The 18,743-nt window shown below is 42.8% G+C and overlaps 1 pseudogene; it reads left to right on the forward strand.

Annotated features, from left to right (window-relative positions):
• Positions 1-18,743, forward strand: part of LOC137562108 (zinc finger protein 850-like) — a 44,737-nt pseudogene that overhangs the window by 17,746 nt on the left and 8,248 nt on the right.

The raw sequence follows: 18,743 nt of genomic DNA on the forward strand, positions 1-18,743 counted from the left end.
TTATGCTAGTGAAAAATCTCCAGCATGAATCAGTTTATTCTCATGTGCTTTTTGTTCATATTGTTGAATGTTAATGAAGTTATCACCTGCAGGGTGGGGGGTGAGTTTAAATAAAGAGATCCTGAACCTGTGCTTTAAATGCATGTAGACACACCTTTGTTGTTGACAATAACCTTTTTTAGCCAATCAGAAACCACCTCATACTAGTGAATGGAGAAGGTGTGACTATAACTTGGGTCAGGGCTTAGTAAGACAGAAGGTTCAGAGAGATCACAGGAATACAGCCTACCAATACTACATCCTACTAGGTAACTATGACAACTCTGGTTTCCTTAGATGCAATATTGGTGTAAATGCATTGTAGTTAGGATCATATTGTATTATTTTTGTTTTTGTATTTTTAGGATGAAATATAAATTATATTAATAAGTTTGATGTTATGCAAAATAGTTCTATCTATCTATCTATCTATCTATCTATCTATCTATCTATCTATCTATCTATCTATCTATCTATCTATCCATCTATCCATCTATCCATCTATCCATCTATCCATCTTTCTATTTATCTTTCTATCATGTAATTGGATATGTAAGGGGTGGTTATTGGTAGAAAAGCTATGCTATCTTAGTGGTAAGGCTGTAGAGTTTTGGAAAATTAGCTTTTAGGAGATTTAGGGGATCTGACTAATAAGTAGGTTTGTTTTATGTGTCCTAGGTTGTGTATTTAAACAGTCTATTAATTATTTACTTCTTAATGTGTGAGTTATGAGCAGGATGATGTTTACTAGCGACCATTATCATCAGATGTTTTAGTTTACCTGAGTATAAAGGAAAGCAGGGTTCAATAGGTATAGTAGGGAGAGTAGCAGGTTTGTGTAATAGACGAGTATTAATATTGCATTTTTTTGTGCATTAAATATTAAGAAGTTTATGAGCTTAGTCACATTTAAACAGATGTGACTGACCTTATGACAGTAACACAAAACAGCTGGTTTATTGTAGTTACAGGCAAAGGGTGTGGTTAAAAACTGTTGCTCTTTTAAAGAACCAATATCAATGAGAAACTTAAAACAAATAAAATGAAAAACTTTAAATTAAATGTGGACACAAAATGTAAGATATATTGTCCCAGGGCCACATACAGTACATATTATGAATCTGACAACTCTGAACATCTTACAGGTTTTAGACTAGTACATCTCTCATTAGGAAAATTTCACAGTTTCTTTTATTGTTCTTAAAAGCACTTTCTGGCAAGGACATATGCAAAGATGCCAACTTGCCTACTCATGGCACACTATTCTGATAGTACACTATGCATATATTTAAAAGTGGTGTGAATAAATTTGGGCATCATAATTGCCATTACTTTTAATATCATTAAAGGGAACCAGAGATGAAGCACCCTTGTGTATTTTACCATATATATCAGTAAGAACATTAGAGAAAACACTTACCATGCTCTCTGTTTCATCCTCACTGCTAAAAGTGTCTGTTATCAGCAGTCATAAGAATCCCAGACTGAGCATTCATTCCGGCTTTGCAGGGAATCATTATAGCTGAGTCATTATAGCAGAGCCACAAGGGGGCAGGCTTGGGCTTGAAAAGACACCAGGGAAGACAGACTCAGCTATAACCTTTCCGTAGCAAAGCTAGACTGAGCTCAGTCGGGGATTCTTATCAGAGGTGATAACAGTCAGATTAAACAGAGAACAATGAAACAAAGAGCAGATTAGGTGTTTACTGTCATGTTCCCACTGATTTATAAGGTAAAATACAAGAGGGTGCTTCATCTCTGGTTCTCTTTAATGATTTTATAATAACAGTTTAGCGCCAGTAATTTGCATGGTGCTATTGCTTAGGTGTCTCTAATACTTGCTAATGTTAAATAAATTCTAACCTCCTAACACTAACAAATCAAGCCTCTCTCTACCCTATTCCCTATTACTTCTTTAACTATGCCTAACCCTAACGTCTAACCAAATCCCTTTACACTAACCGGACTATTGCTAAGCCTAATGCTGGGCATACACGGCTCGATTTTTCTGCTCGATTCTTCCCCCGATCGTTTTTGCCACTCGATTCTGCGGGCGATTCTCTTATCTTTCGCTCATTTCTTTATCCCCTTGCATTGTCCTCAATGCAGAATCGAGCATGAAAAGATCGGGCGGGAGATTGGACATGTCGGAAATTATCTATCGAGTCATCTAAATGGCTCAGAATCGAGCCATGTATTCCCAGCATTACACTAACCTCTAACTCTATTCCCTAACACTAAGCCTCATATTAGTGTTGGGCGAACACCTGGATATTCGGGTTCGGGAAAGTTCGCCGAACATGACTGCGATGTTCGGCATGTTCGGGCCGAACCCCGAACTCCCCGAACATCCCGCTTTTGGGGGCCCTATGGGGTCACAGGCATAAGGGGGGAGCATGCCCCGATCGCGGGGGGGGGGTCGGAAATTCCCCCCACCCCCTCCGCTAGCGCTCCCCCCTCTGCCCGCTTCCCCATACAAAAGTTTAAGGAAAGTACCGGTGGTAGTGGATGGCCTGGCAGTGGCACTGTGGAGTGAGGAGGAGGAGTCCGGAGAGTGACGCGTTGAGGGAGGCCGGGCAGCGGGCGGTTCAGCGGTAGTACCCTTGTGGTACTTCCGCCCTTTCTCTGACCTCACGCCCGCTGCCCGGCCTCCCTCAACGCGTCACTCTCCGGACTCCTCCTCCTCACTCCACAGTGCCACTGCCAGGCCATCCACTACCACCGGTACTTTCCTTAAACTTTTGTATGGGGAAGCGGGCAGAGGGGGGAGCGCTAGCGGAGGGGGTGGGGGGAATTTCCGACCCCCCCCCCCCCCGCGATCGGGTCATGCTCCCGCCTTATGCCTGCGACCCCATAGGGGGCCGTATTCGGCCGAACAGGGCCCTGGTCGGCCGAACAGGGGCCCTGGTCGGCCAGGTTCGGCCAGGAATTGAGCCGTTCGGGCGAACGCGAACAGTTTGGCCGAACTCGAACATCACCCGAACAGGGTGATGTTCTGCAGAACCCGAACAGTGGCGAACACTGTTCGCCCAACACTACCTCATATAACTACACCAATTACTAATTACTATAGCTGAGCACCATAGTCGATAACATTATTCAGCTACCCTGGTACCAATTGTGCACCCCCACTACATGCTGCTCAGTCAGTTGGAGTTTAGTTATAAAATAGCCAAACTCCTCTGCTCAATTCAATCACTGTCCATGGCTGCGCCCAATTTCATAAATAGGCGGTGTGCGCAAAATAACTGCTTCACTGCACTTCTATTGAGGGAGTGCATTTGAAAATAAAGGAAATCCTGAGAAAACCCATGAGGACACAGACAAATCCAAAACCTGTTGGTGAGAGTTTCAGATCTGTCAGATAATAAATAATGCCATCTGTAATGTGGCCATCAATGTACTTGGTGACCACCAATCTTACCAAATCTATATAGCAGAAGAGTAAACTGTGTGATACTGAATGGATACTTTAGACAGTCCTTTATATTACATAGAAATGGTAAGATTGGACAAAAAAGATTTGATTATTTGTGGTCACCTTAAACGAACACTCCCGTGAAAAAAGTAAGTTTTGAACTAGTCCATCTCCTGATGGGGGATTCTCAGGATTTTCTTTGTTTTTAAAAGCATTTTCTGAATGGCAGCTAAACTGCCAAAATAGTAAGATACCAGCCAGCCTCCCTACTCACTTGCACACTATTTTGTCAATTAGACTTAGCAACTGCGGTTTAGGAAATGGTTTTAAAAACAAAGAAAACCCTGAGAATCCCCCATGAGGAGAATGACTAGTTCAAAACCTGTCAGTTCTGTCAGATTTTAACTTCTTACTTTTTTCGTTGGAGTGGTCTTTTAAGACTCATCGGGCCTGATTCACAAAGCGGTGATAACTCAGTTATCACGCCTAAAAGACTTTAGGCGTGATAACCTTTGCACTAGCAAAGTTATCACCGCTTTGTGCTCTAACTCGCGTGAAGCTCCCGCGCGCGCGCAAAGTCCCATAGGGCTTAATGGGCACTTCGCGCGAAGCACGGTGCGCTGCGTGCGTAGCGCACCGCACTACGCGCGCAAATCTTTGCGCGCGGGAGTTCGCGCGAATTCCTTCAGATCACGCCTACACTAAGTTTAGGCGTGATAAAGGGCTTTTCACAGGCGTGCAAAGTGTTTGCACCGCTTTGTGAATCAGGCCCATCAGCTTGGAAACTGCAAATTCTATTTGCGTATACATTTTCCAGACACTAGTATGCACATTTGTCTGTATTCTTTCCCAGTAACTAATTAAAGTCAATGAGAAATTGCATGCACAGTGTGAATTTATGCTGGAAGATGTAAGAATTATTTTTTTTATGCAGACAAAGATGTGAAAGCAATTTTACAATTTTTAAATATAAATGTGAATCTCCATTGACTTACACTTTGCATGCAGTGATCTCATTGACACACATTTGCATTTTACATGTGATTTTTGATAAAAGTGAACCCTGCCTAAGTGTCAGCTACATAGGAAAAAGTCATTTACAGTACATTTTTACTCTTTGACAAACGCACCTCCTATATGTATAGTATATTTACTAATGTATTACAAATGTTATAGTGGTCCTTTAATCTCAGTATAGATCAAACAAGCCTACAAAGAAATAAATGTTTTTACATAAAGCTATTCATATCACTAGTGGTGTACATTAGCCACGTACATCAATGTAGTTTTCTTTACAATGTTAGGGGCTTAGATGATTTACTGGCATTGAAAGACATCCATGGGCATGACTATAATTACTAGGTAATTCCCAGCAGTGTTGATCCAGGGATTTTATCTGACTGCCATCTGGAGTTGGGAAGGATTTTTTTTACCTTTTAGGGTTTATTTGTCAAAGCCTTTTAAAGTGGATCCGAGGTGAACTTTTACACATTGCATAATTGTGTTCCTTTCCTATTGTTTATAGGGCATTCCTCAAGCCAAATACTTTTTTGTTTTTGTTTTAATACTTTAATTCCCTATAAACTAAAAAAGCCACGCCCACAGGTTTTCAGAGAGCCTTGGCAGTAGCAAGGGCTCATGAGAGCTCAGTCTGGGCAGGTGGAGGGGGAGGTGTTACTAGCCATTGATTTCAGAGGCAGAGGGGAGGAGGAGAGGGGATTGGGCTGATGGCACAAGATACAGATAAGCCTGCATCTGTGTGATGGTTACAAACAACATGGCTGCTGTCATTGTATCACAGGAATAAATAATCATATTCTATTAAAACTGTTTGCAGCTAGATTTGCTGTGTAAACCATCTAAACTTTAGATACGATATATAGACAAGTTACTGGTTATAGTTAGTTTTTCATCTCGGATCCGCTTTAAGGTTTCTTTTTTTGCCTGCTTCTGGATATATGTGAGGGTGCAGACTAATGTTCTACCTTATTTTCTGGTTGAATGTAATGAAGCATTTAATCACCGCGTGTGGCTCTAAGCACTGAGCACCAAAGCTGGATGCCCCATAGCAGCAATGCTATACTGCGGGCCCCGAATAATGGTAAATCGGGCTCCGACGGTTGCCAGACCCCGAATTACATCTCCCTCTGAGTTGCAACAACTGGGAGAGGGAATAGTATTTAATGCAGCCACGGAGTTTAGCAGCAGCAGAGAGAACCGTCATTCGGCCGAGATGGCCTGCACTCGAATGTACAATGTATGTAGCCTTTTTTTCAACCCAAATAACTACGTAACTATGTCAGGCTTTTTTTTTCTATCTTAACAGGAACTATAAATGTGCCCTTTATATCTGTGTTGTTTATAAATTGCAGTATTGTCAGAATCCGCTCTGCTGGCCTTGATTCCCTGGACAGTTTTGTTTCCTATGCAGGTTGCATAGTTCAGTCCAGGGAAAAGAGGCCTTTCTGTCAGTTTGCAAGGCTGACTGATTTGCATCTACTTATCTTGCAATCTACTTGTCTGCTTCCTTTGAAGGTTTCCAGTATAAATGTCACTTCCTCCCAGAATTCCTTGCTCGTCATAGTTCCTGTCTAATAAGATTAACCTTAGAGCCTCAGCCTCTTTTGTATCTTGCTGCGAATATTCTAGTGTAGTTAATTCTTGGGGAGTACACTTTGCACTCCTTCTAGTGCAGTCAGGTTCTGTATTATTTGTACTGCTTATTCCTGTTTTGTCTTGTCCTGTCCTTGTGATTGTGCTGTCACCTGTGGTGGCTGATAGTGAATCGTTCAGTCTTGTTCCTAGATCGCATTCGGCCTAGTTCTAGAGGTGGTGGATCTCCCTTGTCTGTATCTTGGAGTATAATCTTAGCTGCGGTTGCTACTGGTTACTCCTTTAGTCTGTTTTGTCTGGAACGAACGCTTGCCGTTGTCTTGTGTTAGACAACCGATTAGCAAGCGTTCCCGCTATCTGTTTGTCTTTGTTTTCCATGTTCATTCGTTAGTCAGGGTTAGTACGTTTTGTCACTGTGGCGCTTAACGTGCAGTGACCGTACTATTAACGCGCTTGTCACTGTTGTGCATAACGTGCGGTGACCGCGTTTAGCAAGTTCATTTGTTATTTTCCTTGGTGTTCAGATTGTAGTTATTTGCTGTGTATTCTTTACTCAATTCATGCTCTGTTTTGCTCAGTCTTGTGTTGCTGATAGCAATCGCCTCTCTTGCGATTAGCTTTCTCACTCTGGTCTGTTCTGATGTGATATGTCTATCGTCGCTGGGTGGCGACTAGATTGGTAGACATTCATATAGTCTGTCTCTGTTCTTGCTCTCTTCTGAGTTGCTATTCTGTTTATATTTCCCAGTGTTGCTTAATCGTGCAATTTCAATCTAGCATCTGTGGCTGTGCAGAGGACTTGTTCCTCTGTACTCCACAGCTCCACCTGCTGGTTGGAATTCTCCTCTACAAATATATACTGGGTGTTCTGCTTCTGTGATTGTAGTGATTTCCACCTGCTTCAGCGCACTTGGTGTGCACTGACTCTGGAAATCGCTCCCAGATCATTACAAGTATAGTTTTATGGCACATCTATTTAATGTTTGATACACTGCCCGAGCTTCTGGGAATATAAGAATAATGACATATAATATTTTTAATTGTAGGTGGCTTACAAACCTCAATCCTGCTCAACTCTGAGAATATTTTACAACAAAATGGAACTCCAGCAGCACATGATGAGTCACAGAGGAGATAAGCTGCATCAGTGCTCAGAGTGTGGGAAAAGCTTCAGTTTTCCATCACAGCTTCTTGAGCACCAGAGGAGTCACACCGGGGAGAGGCCATTTTTGTGCTCAGAGTGTGGGAAAGGTTTCACTAAAAAGTCACACCTTAAAATACACCAGATAATCCACACTGGAGAGAAGCCATTTTCTTGCTCTGAATGTGAGAAATCTTTTAGTGAAAAGGAATGCCTCATGGCTCATCAGAGGATTCATACAGGAGAGAAGCCTTTTCCCTGCTCAGAATGTGATAAATCTTTTTCTCAAAAGTCAACCCTTAAAACACACCAGAGGACTCACACTGGAGAGAAGCCATTTCCTTGCTCTGAATGTGAGAAATCCTTCAGAACTCAACAACTGTTCAATATTCATATCCAGATTCACACTGGAGAGAAGCCCTTTCCTTGCTCTGAATGTGAGAAGTCCTTCAGCACTCAACAACTGTTCAATATTCATATCCGGATTCACACTGGAGAGAAGCCATATAAATGTACAGAGTGTGACAAATGCTTCCCACAGAAGGGACATCTTATTCAGCATCAGAGAACTCACACAGGAGAAAAGCCATTTAGTTGCTCAGAATGTGGCAAGAGCTTATCACGCCAGTCATATCTAAAGAGACATCAGAAGATACATGAGCGAGTGGCTGTCAGCATGTGAACTGTGTTTAATGAACATTTTGTTGTAGCATCACAGGATTATGATGTTTTATAAGCATAAAAGATTCATTATTATTAACATACAGCTGAGTCCCCATTATCCGGAATTCAGGCAACCGGAAGACTCAACTAACCAGCATGTCTGATGGATTACGGGGATCTTTTTTGTAGGGGTTTTAGAGGCATTTAAAATGCGTACGAGAGATAACGGCGCCGGAGACTTGGGCGCAGGACACAGCCGGTATATGGCTGATCCTGCTGCTGCACAAGTCCGGGCCATGTTAATTACTACTCCCCCTCCAGGCCGCTATTGGTTAGTGGGGGAATTAAATAATTCGGCTTCCAGCAATTGCTGGAAGCTGAATTATTGTTTTAAAAGCAACTTCAGCTCCATCTTCTGACGGCGCTGAAGTTCCTCCCTGTGTCTGCTATAGCCGTAGTTCCTATTACGGCCTATGGTGGCGCCGGCTGCGCCCAAGTCTCCTGCGCTGCTGCACCCAAGTCTCCATCGCTGGATTCTGCGTGTTCGTTTAAAATACTTAGGCCCGGTTAACATCTGCATTTTTTCCGGAGCCGGACGTACGGATCCGGCCATCTGGATCCTGGAAAATCATTAATTTTTACAGCCAGTGTGCTGTAAAATGTCTGTTCTCCATAGGTTCTTATTGTGCTGCAAAAGCTTCTGTTTCCATTCCACTGAGCGAAACGGTCTGGAAAATTGGGTCTTGCTGCATTTTTTTGTCCGTTCAGCGGAACAAAAATCGGAACCGTACAGCCTCCAGCAATGTGTTGTAGTCTTCCTGCAGCACCTAGCAAGCTCCAGGCGGCTTTCAGGCACCATGCACAGAAACCGGCGTGTCACCTGACCTAATGCGGGTGAGATGGCATGCTGACTTATGTGCACAGAGGATGTCAGAAAGCCACCAGGAGCCCGCTAGGAGCTGCAGGGAGACTACAACACATTGCTTGAGGCTCTGGGATTATTTTTAGGGGGAGGTCTGTGCTTGTTGGGCCAGTTGCTCAAGCAACCGACAAGCACATAAATCTGGCATCAGGCAATCCCCACTGGTGTCGGATACCGGGAAATGTGCTGTATATATTTTGGAAGCTTACCATATATACTTGAATACTAGTCAGACAACATTGTGTACAGTATTGCAGCCATTAACCCCTCCTATCCCTTAAGTGCAACCAATACCTTCTCCAGGCCCCCCAAGTGCAGCAATTATTCACTCCCTTTTATGCAGCCCAGTATTTCCCCCCTGCCCCTTTCCTTGTTAATTTTTGTGGCCGGGACTTTCAGACCTGTTTTGTCTTGGCATTTCTTTTATCAAGAAAGTGTCATTTAGCACTGGGTAAATTGCAAATGGGAATGTCACTAATAGTACACACATTACTCAGTGTTGCCAGTGACTTATGTATAAGTGGACCCCTATACTTTTTTGAAGTGAATCAGACCTACATTTCTAGACTTATACTCGAGTATATACAGCATATAGCTTCAGAGACCATGGACATACAGAGAGTATATTGTTTTTTGGTGATTTATCAAGAAACCTGAAAATGAAGTGAACTGTGATCTGCTGGTACACTAACATCTGACACATTTTAAATATGCTTGTACATTTTTTGCCAAATGGACTGTAATAATAGAATGATATCCATTTAATCATTGCTTTATTATTGTGATTTACAAAAATGTATAAATCAGAATCCAGGTGTATGTATATTTATAAAATGTACATTTACAAGTATAAAATACCTTATCGTTTACTTTTTTTCTTATTTTACCATCACTTACATTAGATTCTAAAAGACTAACAGATTTGGCAGGATTTGGACTAATCCATTTCCTCATAGGGGAATCCCCTATGATGAGATGGACTAGCTACAATTAACACAGGAAAAAAAAATATATATTTATTTTCAATCTGGGAGCATTGTACTCCTTATAAGTATGTGTACACACTGATTTTCAATGTTTTAATTTTTCACGAGATTGTTCTTTTTTGATCTGTAACTATCTCTTCCAATCTGTTGTCTGCATTCACTGAATGTGCCTTTGACATGGGAGACCAGGGTTCAAATCCTGGCTAGGGTCTGTACCTATTCAGAAAGAAGTCCTTGAGCAAGACTTCCTAACACTGCAGGGTCGCCCCTTGCGCCAGTTGCATAAAAATATGGGTTACAACCCTTGCACCCGTGTGTGTGTGTGGGGGGGGGGGACTAGACACCTCTGAAGCCTGCGCAGGGCCGTTTTGGGGGGCAGGAGGGGTCACAGAATGAGGAGAGAGCATTAGCCCCCACATCAGCAGCGAGGGGGGACACTTCCCCCTCCCTCACCTCAGGCTCCCCCCTCCAGCATTAATCAGTGGTAGGAGTAGTGGTGGGCAGAAACACAAGCATAAAATGTACAGTGGGGGTACACTCTGACTCTGAAGAAGCTGGTTTAAACCAGCGAAACAGCTGTCAGGCTCTTTTTACCCCCACTGCTGTGTACCTGCTATTTCCCCCACCGGAATAAAGGAATTTTAAAGAAGCGGTGCCCCCCTTTTTTGCCTTCAAATCTACTGGATACAACAAACTCATGGAAGAGCACGCTCTTTGTCCTGGGTCCGGTGTGTCTGCCCTGCTGCGTTTGGTGCCAGGTACTGTTCTTTTTCTCCCTAAATTTATTACAAGCATAAAATGCTTCCACCACGGAGGTCCGATGTCTAAGTGCCAGACGCTACTTCCTGTTTATCAGGAAGTAGTGTCAGACGCTTAGACATCGGACCTCCACAGTGGAAGCATGGTATGCTTGTGTTCCTGCCCGTCGCTGCTCCTACCACCGATTTATACTGGAGGGGGAGTGCTGAGGGAAAAGCCCGAGGTGAGGGAGGGGGGAGTGGCCCCCCTCCCCACCGATGTGGGGGGTCAATGCTCTCCCCTCATGCTGCAACCCCTCTTGCCCCCCAAAATGGCCCTGAGTGACCCCAAAGGGGGAGGGGCATCCAATTTTTCACAGGGAAGCCCAGTGATTTCTAGTTACGCCCCTGCCTTGCGCCTTAGTGGCTGCAGCTCTTGAGCGCTTTGAGTCTAACAGGAGAAAAGTGCTATACAAGTGTTAGGATTATTATTTTTAGGATTATGTGTGTGATTAATAGAGATGGCCCGATTTTAGGTTCGCAAAAGGTTCGGTTCGCGCAAACTTTCACATACCGCAATAGACTTCAATGGGGAGGCGAACTTTGAAAATTAGAAACATTTATGCTGGCCACAAAAGTGATGGAAAAGATATTTCAAGGGGTCTAACACCTGGAGGGGGGCATGGATGAGTGGGATAGATGGCAAAAGTCCCGGGGAAAAATCTGGATTTGACGCAAAGCAGCGTTTTAAGGGCAGAAATCACATTGAATGCTAAATTGCAGGCCTAAAGTGCTTTCAAGCATCTTGCATGAGTATAGATCAATCAGGGAGTGTAATTAGAGTGCTGCTTCACACTGACACACCAAACTCACTGTGTAACGCACCGCAAACAGCTGTTTGCGTAGTGACGGCCATGCTGGACTGGTGCGCACCATGGCGAGAGTGCAGGCCGTGGCGGTGTTCAAGCCCATATGGTCGCCGGGCTGTGGTAGCTCAATGATAGAACAACAGTGACTGTCCAGCTGATCAAATTTGGTCTGTCCACAATGAAGCAATGACCTTATTATCTACTTGTATGTAGGTAGGCATAGGTAGGTGCCCCAGTATAGGTAGGTGCCCCAGCAGTTAGCTAGGCATAGGTAGGAGTCCCAGTATAGGTAGGTAGGCATAGGTAGGTGTTCCAGTATAGGTAGATAGGCATAGGTAGGTGCCCCAGTAGTTAGCTAGGCATAGGTAGGAGTCCCAGTATAGGTAGGTAGGCATAGGTAGGTACCCCAGTAGTTAGCTAGGAATAGGTAGAAGACACAGTAAAGGTAGGTAGGCATAGGTAGGTGCCCTAGTATAGGTAGGTAGGCATAGATAGGTGCCACAGTAGTTATCTAGGCATAGGTAGGAGTCCCAGTATAGGTAGGTAGGCATAGGTAGGTGTCCCAGTATAGGTAGATAGGCATAGGTAGGTGCCCCAGTAGTAAGCTAGGCATAGGTAGGAGACCAAGTATAGGGAGGTAGGCATAGGTAGATGCCCTAGTATAGGCAGGTAGGTAGGCATAGGTAGGTGTCCCCGTATAGGTAAGTAGGTACCCCAATAGATAGGTAGGCATAGGTAGGATACCCAGTATAGGTAGGTAGGCATAGGTAGGTGCCCCAGTAGTTAGCTAGGCATGGGTGGGAGTCCCAGTATAGGTAGGTAGGCATAGGTAGGTGTCCCAGTATAGGTAGATAGACATAGGTAGGTGCCCCAGTAGTTAGCTAGGCATAGGTAGGAGTCCCAGTATAGGTAGGTAGGCGTAGGTAGGTGTCCCAGTATAGGTAGATAGGCATAGGTAGGTGCCCCAGTAGTTAGCTAGGCATAGGTAGGAGACCCAGTATAGGGATGTAGGCATAGGTAGATGCCCTAGTATAGGTAAGTAGGTAGGCATAGTTAGGTGTCCCTGTATAGGTAAGTAGGTACCCCAGTAGATAGGTAGGCATAGGTAGGTGTCCCAGTATAGATAGTTAGGCAGGGCCTGGCTGGCACAGTAATAACAATTACCAAGGTCCATCTGCAACAGATAGGGTTGTATAATGTCAATGTCAGTGGGCAACACAAAAAAACACATCAGGAGAACATTAGCTCTCAAAAGAGCTGTTGAGGGGAGCTATTTTAGCAATAACAATCAGCCAGGAGCAAGTTAACAAGCCTACAAGAGCCTAACAAATCTTTCCCTATGAGAGTCTGCCAGCAGCTGTCCCTTCACCAAGTAATGCAGGCACACGAGTGAGTGTAAAGCCCGGGGCTGCCTGCCTTTTACAAGGGGGGGGGGCTCCAGGAGAGAGTGTAGCCTAATTGGCTACAATGTGCCTGCTGACTGTGACGTAGAGGGTCAAAGTTGACCCTAATGGTGCACTATGGGGTTGAATCGAACTTCCGCAAAAGTTCACGTTCGCTGGCGAACACGAACCACCAAAAGTTCGCCTGGAACCGTTCGCATGTGAACCATTCAGGACTTCTCTAGTGATTAAATGGTTTTCAAAAATTATGTCATTTTAGAGTTTAAATTAGTCCCTTATTGACTAATGGTGGTGGGATAGTTAAAAGTTTACATACATTTTAATCTAATGTACTTGTGTTTTTGTTATTTAAATGTATTTTAATAAACCCTGTATTTCTTTAGTATTTTTCTGTGCTGGATGTTCTATAAAATGTGCCTTCTAGACTGATTGCAAAAGCATCCTCTATTAAATAATACACCAAATCTGGACTCAACAAACTGGGTTCTCCCGTTAATTCAATCAACAGAACATCCAAAAATGTTATGGGGCTCTTAGGAAGGGAGAGTGACCCAAAACATTGTACTGATCAACTTCCTATATGCTCCATTGATTGAGTTATTGTGATAGTCCCAGTTTCTAGTAATTGTGATAGCCCCAGTTTCACTGTACATATATATGTATGGATATATGGATGACAGGGCTTGGGCAATGCTTGGGATTTAAAGTACAAACTGGGGCCAATATTTGGGGACCTGGCATGACAATATGTGTATATAATATTAATGATACTTTTAAGTCGATATACATAACTAGTTAGGATTCAGGTTGACTTTATTTTGAGTACATACAGTAATTACACTAAAAGTTTTAGGCTAGTTTCACACATCTCCTAAGCAATATGTTAATACCTTGTCAATATTATACCTTTTTAAATTCCTGAAAGTAAAAAAATACTTAAAATAATTTTATTAGTACTTTCTTACCCACTTTTTGGTACATTTTTTTTAATTGCCAAGTGGTGAAAAGCTATTTTATAGAGAAGATTAAAATCTCCTAGAAAAACGGGTCCAGGTGTGATGCAATTTTAGTACAGTATGATGCCCCTACTGCAAAATGGTCAGAAAGTGGTCCCCGGGCCGGAAAAGGTTGGGGACCCCTGCAGTGTAAATTATATTAGATGTGCAATAAAATTAACTGTGAAAAAAAAAAGGTTTTCATTTGGTTTTATATGGAGGTATTATTTCTCTAAACAAGATCAGGTGGTGTGTATACAGTATGTACAATACACAATCATTACATGATGGAGAAACTTAAGTGTCTGAATGGATCCTTAATGAATGTAAATTCAAAAAGTCTTATGTGTGTGATGTTTTAACTGGCAACTGGCATTGCTTAAAAGGAAATAAATATGGCAGCCTCCATATACCTCTCACTACAGTTGTCCTTTAATGGTGTTTTGGGCTACATGCCTACATATTGCTGAGCTGTTTTGGTGGCATAAGAGGGTTCCTATAGACTATTAGAGAGGTGGATGTAAATGTTTTTGATGATAAATGTGTGATATATGTTTTGCTCCATAACAGCAATTGAAAATAAATACCTATTGATGAGGTATGATACGTTTGATTAAATAAAGATGCCATATATGGTAAAACAAACAATACTGAAATGCCATGAACACTGATCAGTGCTACACAAATTATTTGGCATTTGCATTTCAACAGATGTTCTTTACTTTATTATTATTATTATTGATTTCTAAAACACTAACATATTCCGTGGGGCTGTACAGACAATGGTATACACCAATATACAAAATACAGAATTGTTAATAACAGTGACAAAACTAAAGTGAGGAATAAAACAAATTCCAAAACATTAAAGTTTGGGAGAGTCCTGCCCTTGCAAGCTTACAAGCCAAAGGAATGGGAGGGGCAAGAGGAGGGGTATACAATAATAATACCTAGAGGCAGTGTGTTTTTAGGTTATCTTGTAAGGATTGTAACTTGGTCTTATGTCGGGGTGGGGTGGGTAATGGCCTAATGTAGAGCATATGTTTGTAGGCAAAAGTGAGTTTTGAGGGAGCGTTTACAGATGTCAAAGGTTGGAGAGTGATGGATGTGTTGTAGAAGGGCATTCCAGAGGAGGGGTAAAGCATGTGCAAAATCTTGTATACATGAATGCAAGGAAGTAATTCCAGAGGAGGACAGAAGAAGGTCAGGTGCATATCTGAGACTGCAACTGGGTTGGTATCTGGAAACTAGTGAGGAGATGTACTTTAAGAATTTCCAGAACTGACAGTAAGCCGGAATCCTTATTTTAGGCAACCATAGCCACAATACTCTCCCAGCAATACACATGTTAAGGATTTTTTACATTAAAAACCTCCTCCCACCGGAAATCTCCTTCTTGCCAAAAGAGCAATTGGTTCCAAAGGGAGGGATACAATGTTTGTAGCTCATTTTCAAGCTTGATGATGTCAACACGTGGGCTAATCTATTCACTGCTGTTCATTGTTGGCACTGTTATCTGCAAGTTTCTGTTGGAAGCATTGTCTGTTGTCAGGGGCGCCTTAACCTACTGACCACCCAGGCAGCGGCTTGGAGCGGCTTTGATGGGGAAGGCGCAATAAATTACTGTCAGTCCAAGAGGAAATAAAAATTCCTGTCCGGAAAGACCGTTGTAAGGGACTGGAGAGAAATAGATTTCCTTCTGTTTTAAGAAGGCAAATTACACCAAGCTTTGCTTTTTTAGTAAGAGGGCATTTTGGTAACTTTTATCTCCCTATACATTCCTAGTAGCTTGGGTCACCCTACGCTGCTTGGATACTCTGCTCTTTTCACAAATAGCATTCTGCTAAGTCAGGGATAAAGAATCATTCAGAGTTCAGATTTATAGATACTCCCTAAGAACTAGAAGAAGGTGTCTGGTTTATAACTGTTCTCTGCCCCCACCTTTCTGAGCCTGAGTGACTGACTGCAGTTTAAGGGTATGTAGAGAAAGTTTTCTACTCTCTGTTTTAAGAAGGCAATTACACCTAGCTTTGCTTTTTTAGTAGGAGGGCTTTTTGGTTCCTTTTATCCCCCTATACATTCCTGGTAGTTTGGGTCACCCTGAGCTGCTTGGTTACTCTGTTCTACTCTCACAAGTGTTTTTAGGAATGCATCTAATAAGGATTCATAGAAAGATTGGAGACAGTCCCTCATTATTCAGTGTACAGAGGTGACAGCGCCCTACCCCCAAATGTTACTGAGTCTGCAGAGCGAGCAAGACAAACAAACAAACAGTAAACTCTGCAGACAGCCTGTGTGCTCTGCTAGAATGTCCTGCATGTCTAGATGTCAGGACGCTCTCCAGCCATGACTAGCTATGGAGCAGTAGGATCATCTGATGCTCTCTCCCTCTGACTGGGACACACAGCCTGCACTTCTCCCTGAGTTCCCAAGGACAGTGTTTGAAGTGTGTAATGGACACAGTGGGGGTTGCAGGTTTTGTCTTTCATTGTGAGAGAGTGAATAGGAGGGCAGCATCTAAAGCTCAAACAATGATAATGGACATGTAAGCAATGTGTGTAATTACATCCATCACTACTTATAACTGAAGATGGCATAATAATGTATTTCCATTAATGCTGTCTGTTTGCCCTCTCTCTAATGCTATGTACCCACCTCACGATTTTTCCAACGATTTTCCCGATGTCCATTCATTTTTATTTTTTTTGAGCGACAAGTAGTCATTTACATGATGTCGTGACATCCCTTAGCGTTGTGTGGTGAAAAGTGACCGTCACTGAGGACCGGATCTTTAAGATCCTTGACGACACCCCGTAAAGTACTGCGGTCGCTTGACTTCTCGTTCGCGCCCGTCCTGTAATGTCACGTGACATCTCGCATACCCGCTGGCAGGAAGATGAATCGCTGGACGCTTGTCATGAGGGGACACCTCGCTGGATCCATCTTCCTGTGTTGTTGCAGTCACTGTGGTGAGTGTGGAGCTTAACTTTGCTCGCCCTCACCCTCTGCTCATGCTCCCTCTCCCACTGTCTCTCTGACCAAACAACTGCTACTTGGGGAACAATGTGCACAACTATGTACACTAGTCTGAGCACTCTTCAGAGGAGCCAGTAGCATTTGGAACTATTATTGTGTATTTACAATCTAATCCTACCATAGTCATAGTCTAATGTCCTACCATATTATTATTATGTATTTATATAGCATTGACATCTTCTGCAGCACATTACAGAGTACATAGTCATGTCACTGACTGTCCTCAGAGTAGCTCACAATCTAACCCTACCGTAGTTATAGAATAATGTCCTACCATATTATTATTATTATGTATTTATATAACACTGACATCTCCTGCAGCACTTTACAGAGTCATGTCACTGACTGTCCTCAGAGGAGCTCACAATCTAATCCCTACCACAGTTATAGTCTAATATTTTCAATATAGGATTGTTTTGGGGTAAACCAGTTGACTTATTAGTATGTTTTTTAGGATGCAGGAAATGTCTGAAGTGTCTGAAGACAGAAACTCCATGCAGATTTTGCCCTGGCCAATGTTCAAGCCTAGGACTCAGCACTAAAATGCAGTAGTGCTACCCACTGAGCCTCTATTCTACTCATAGATATCTGCTCATCCATGTCATCAATTCCGACCCTCTACTACCCTTCCTCCCTCCATTCTACTTCTCTTCTCTTGTATCACTTACACTACAAACACACTGTGCTTATCTCCAGAATGGATTATGAATCAAACCATTAGGCCCAGTGCACACCAAAACCGCTAGCAGATCCTCAAAACGCTAGCGGTTTTTGGAGCAGATTTCAGAGCGATTCTAGGCATGTTTAGAGACATTTTCTAAACATGCTGAGCGTTTATGTGAAGCAGATTACAAATCTTGTTACAGTAAAAGCTGTTACTGAACAGCTTCTGTAGCTAAAACGCCTGGAAAACTGCTCTGATCTAGCGTTTTTTTCAGAGCGGTTACCATTTTTCCTATACTTTACATTGAGGCAGAATCGCTTCTGCAAACAGCAAATGTGCAGCAGGAGGCACGTTTGCGGTTTGCTAAAAACCTCAAACCGCTGGTGTGCATCATCCCATTGAAATACATTAGCCAAGCGTTTTCACAGACAGATGTGGTTGGCGGATCGCTGCTAAAACCGCTCGGTGTACACTGTGCCTTAAACCACCTTACCATATCAGCCCTTCAATGTCATGATATACCCACTCCAGTCCTACCCCAACAGGTGGTAACATATCTGCATATCTCATAATGTTTGTGAAAAATTATTCTGAAAGGAAGAATGTCTTGCTTGATAATCCAATCTTGCAATGTGACTGACATTGGAACTTGTAGTGTGGGTGTTGTATTTATTTGAGGTGCATACTGGCAGCATGTGCTGTATGGCATACAATGCTGATCATCCACAAGGTAAACTTAGGCAGCTGCCTAGGGTCTAGAGAGAGTTTAGGGGCCTGGTGGTTGCTAGCCCCCACCAAATCTAACTAAATGAGCCAGGTGACCATCAGTGGAGGGCAAAGTGTTATCTTGCCCAGGGCCCCGTTTTATAGTTATCCTTCTCTGATGGCTTATATCATGTGTGAAGTGTTCTATAATGTATATGATTTTTGTTTTATTTTTATGGGGGGGGGGGCGCCACAGGATTTCTTGCCTGGAGTGACAAGAAGGCTAGAGGCGCCCCTGTCTGTTGTTTTATGTCCCGAGAACACTGAAACTGCCCACTCTTTACTGACCTATTCATTGTGGTTTCATCTATTGTTATGCTAGTGGAAAGTCTCCAGCATGGATCAGATTCTTCCCATGATCTTTTTGTTCATACTGTTGAATGTTAATGAAGTTATAACCTGCAGGGTGGGTGAGGTTAAATAAAGAGGTCCTGAACCTGTCCTTTAATAGGCATGTAAACACGCCTTTTTTGTTGACAATAAACCTTTTTT

The sequence above is a fragment of the Hyperolius riggenbachi genome, chromosome 3 (genome assembly GCF_040937935.1).
Source record: "Hyperolius riggenbachi isolate aHypRig1 chromosome 3, aHypRig1.pri, whole genome shotgun sequence".
Classification (NCBI taxonomy): Eukaryota; Metazoa; Chordata; class Amphibia; order Anura; family Hyperoliidae; genus Hyperolius; species Hyperolius riggenbachi.